This window comes from Lathyrus oleraceus, chromosome 7, assembly GCF_024323335.1.
Source record: "Lathyrus oleraceus cultivar Zhongwan6 chromosome 7, CAAS_Psat_ZW6_1.0, whole genome shotgun sequence".
Lineage (NCBI taxonomy): Eukaryota > Viridiplantae > Streptophyta > Magnoliopsida > Fabales > Fabaceae > Lathyrus > Lathyrus oleraceus.
The window spans coordinates 377,360,681-377,364,205 of NC_066585.1; the positions used below are offsets into that span (position 1 = coordinate 377,360,681).

Consider the following 3,525-nt stretch of genomic DNA (forward strand, 5'->3'; position numbering starts at 1 on the left):
GTTTACTACTTTAACACGTAAGCACCCTTCATCTGTGCGAATGAAGGACATTAATTAGAGAGTAAACTCGGTTCTGAATACACGAAAGCGACAGTTCCTGTTAAATTGATTCTTCACTAAGTAGAAAATATTGCCCTATAAGTAGATTTGTTTAGAAACAATTGGAGTATTTCGTAACTGATGTGAGTTACATCTGAGCCTGCATTTTATCTGAATTTAGTTACTTCATCATTTTCACATCAGTGTACTTGAAACTACTTAATTGACTACCTTAGATAAGCACCGTAACAATAGAAATCGATAGATTGACAATTTGGTCTCTGTGGGAACGATAATCTTTTGTATTACTTTGACGTGTTTCGTATACTTACGGATAGCATATTGCACAACACCCATCAAGTTTTTGGCGCCGTTGTCGGGGATCGATTTCGTCAAATTTTCGTACCCCGTTGTTACACCGTCTAGACTAAGGCCCTATTAGCTGGTAAATGCGAAAAACTTGCAGTATCGGAAGTTTAGAAGATCTAATATCTGAACCAGAGCGATACGCTCGGGCACGTTGTTTGCTCCAAAGAATTAGGAGAGCAATGGACGAAGATCGTAACCGAAGACCACTTAAGGAATTTTCCCAACCTTCTAACGAAAAACCTAGTTCTAGTATAGTAAACCCGGCTATTCCTACTAATAATTTCGAATTAAAATTCCTTATTATTATAACTAGTACAAAAAAATCAATACGTGGGTCTCGCTTTAGAGAACCCAAATCAACATTTAAATTTTTTTATCCAACTAGCTGATACATTCAAAACCAACGGTGCTTCACCTGAGGAAATTCGTCTAAGACTGTTCCCGTTTTCCCTCAGAGATAGAGCACGGTCTTTATTAGATTCCCTTCTGGATAACTCAATAACTACTTCAGAAGACCTCAGGAGAGTGTTCCTTTCAAGATATTTTCCCCCAAGTAAGACTGATGTCCTTCGAAACCAAATAACCCGATTCACTCAAAATCAGGGTGAGTAACTTTTTGAAGCTTGGGAAAGATATAAAGAACTACTAAGAGCTTGTCCACAACATGGCCTAGAACAATTGTTGACTATTCACACCTTCTATACTGGAATTCACTATAACACAAAGATGTCCATCAACGCTGCCGTCGGTGGTGCTATGATGAACAAATCTTACCCCGATGCTTGCACTCTCATAGAAGATATGGCATAAAACCATTACCAATGGGAGTCGGAACGAGCATCAGTGGAGAAAAGGGAGACTAAAGGAGGAATACATGAGGTCAATTATATGGACATGATGAAAGCTAAAATGGACGCTTTAGCCCTGAAGGTCGAACACATGTCTGCAAATCCTACAGCCACAATAGTTGTGTATTGTGAAATCTGTGGAACCAAAGGACATCTTGCAGTAGAATGCAATCTGTTAAATGAATCAAACTCAGACCAGGTCAATTATGCCCAAGGAAACCCGTTTTCAAACACTTACAACCTGGGATGGAGGAATCATCCAAACGTCTCTTATAAAAACAATAACCCTATTCAAAACTATACCCCTCAAAGACCACCAGGTTTTCAAGCTCAAAGACAAATCCAACCTATGCAAGCCATTCCTCAAAATCCGAACCTAGAGAAAATCATGGAAAGTTTCATTTTGGCCCAGACTCCGCAAAACAAAGAGTTCCTAAACCAAGATATTCACATAAATTAACTTATCACACAATTAGGAACTAAGGTTGATTCGATAATCACTCGCAATAAGATGCTTGAAACCCAAATCTCACAAATAGCACAACAACAAGCCCCCCAGGCCACACCTCGAGGTAAATTTCCTAGACAACCTCAACCAAACCCCCGAGGGCAAGCTAACGTTGTTACCCTACAAAGTGGGACCGCCTATGACGAACCTGTAAAACCAATCATGAGTGAGCAAAAGGCTTCTAAGAAAAACGTTGTGTCTATAGATGAAGTAGAGGAAGTAGAGAGACAAAAAGACTAGAAAGTGAAGGATAAGGGAGAAGATAAAGATAAAGTTTATGTTCCACCCTCTCCTTATAAACCACCAATTCCATTTCCACAAAGACTTAAACAGACAAAAATTGATAACCTATATAAAAAGTTTATAAAGGTGATCGAGAAACTCCACGTAGAAATCCCTTTCACCGAAGCCGTCACCCAGATACCATCTTATGCTAAATTCCTTAAGGACATCTTGACCAACAAATGTAGGTTGGATGATCCCAAACCTTTAGAATGCAACTCCATTGCTGAGAACAAACTTGCTAAGAAGGAGAAAGATCACAGGAGCTTTTCCATACCTTGTATTTTAGGGAATCATGTTATAGACAAAGCGTTCCTAGACTTGGGAGCAAGCGTAAGCCTGATGCCTTTAGCAGTTTGTAGAAGGCTGAACCTAGGAGAATTACAATCGACTAAGATGTCTCTTTGTAAGACCCCAATTTTGACCCTAAGATCCCTCATGCAATTTCATCATAAGCATTAGCATTGGGATCATACCTTGGCATCCTCCTTACCCCTCTTTCATTGAGTTTGTTTTGGGAGGGATCACCAAGCACTATGTGATTGTATCATACTTGTATATTATCATTTTTACTAATCAAAATACCAAAAATATGTCTTTTTCATTTTCCTAACTCTTTTGTAGGTAGGGCATGATCTCCATAGATCTATCAAGTTCATATCTAGGGTTTGAGACCCTCATGACAAAGAGAACAACCATGAATTGATCTAGGAATGGTTATGAGCATCATATATGAGTTCCATTTATTCCTAAATGTTATATTGATCAAGTTTTCTTCAAGCGTTTGAGGGTGATTTACCTTGGAAACCCTAGTTTGACTAGGTATCTTAAGTAACTTCTCCAACAAGCTATCTTACCAATTGATCAAATTTCTCAAGGGACACTTCAAAATTAATCATCTTATGCATATATGATCTACCATGAGCCAAGAAAGTCCAAATAATTGAAGGTTAGCAAGTTGGTTGTTGGTGGTTGGCCAGATGAATTCATTTGATCAAAACTAGGTCTCCCTAGACCATATCTCCTACACTTTTCACCATATGAAAATTATTACAAGATAAAAGTTACTCTATATGGCATTACAAACAACTTCATGTTGAGAACTATAGCTAGTTTTGCATGGAAAATCATTTTCTATGTTGAAACATTATAGGTCATTTTGTCTAAACCCTAATTTGAAAGTCAACTTCCCAAGGCCATAACTTGCTCATTTTTTTATGAGATGAAAGATTTCCAAGTTGAAAAATCAAATTCAAGATGTCTACTTCAACTTTTATGTTTAGAGTGAGAGCAAATTCAACTTTTATGAGCATGTGATATGAGGTTACATTATAGGTCATTTTTGACCTATACCATTGGACAAGTGATTTTTCCAAACTTCAAAAATCCATAAATCTATCATTACAAATCCAAATGACATGAAATTGGTGACCATTTTGAAGGTCTTTGAAATATATACAACTTTTATGAAGACACTTT

At 37.5% G+C, this 3,525-nt stretch overlaps 1 non-coding gene across 1 annotated transcript; it reads right to left on the bottom strand.

Moving 5' to 3' along the window:
- Positions 1–972: 972 nt before the first annotated feature.
- On the bottom strand, positions 973–1,079 carry LOC127109387 (small nucleolar RNA R71). The gene has a single exon (XR_007796687.1). It is a non-coding gene; the product is annotated as a small nucleolar RNA R71 (small nucleolar RNA).
- Between the last annotated feature and the right edge of the window lie 2,446 nt (positions 1,080–3,525).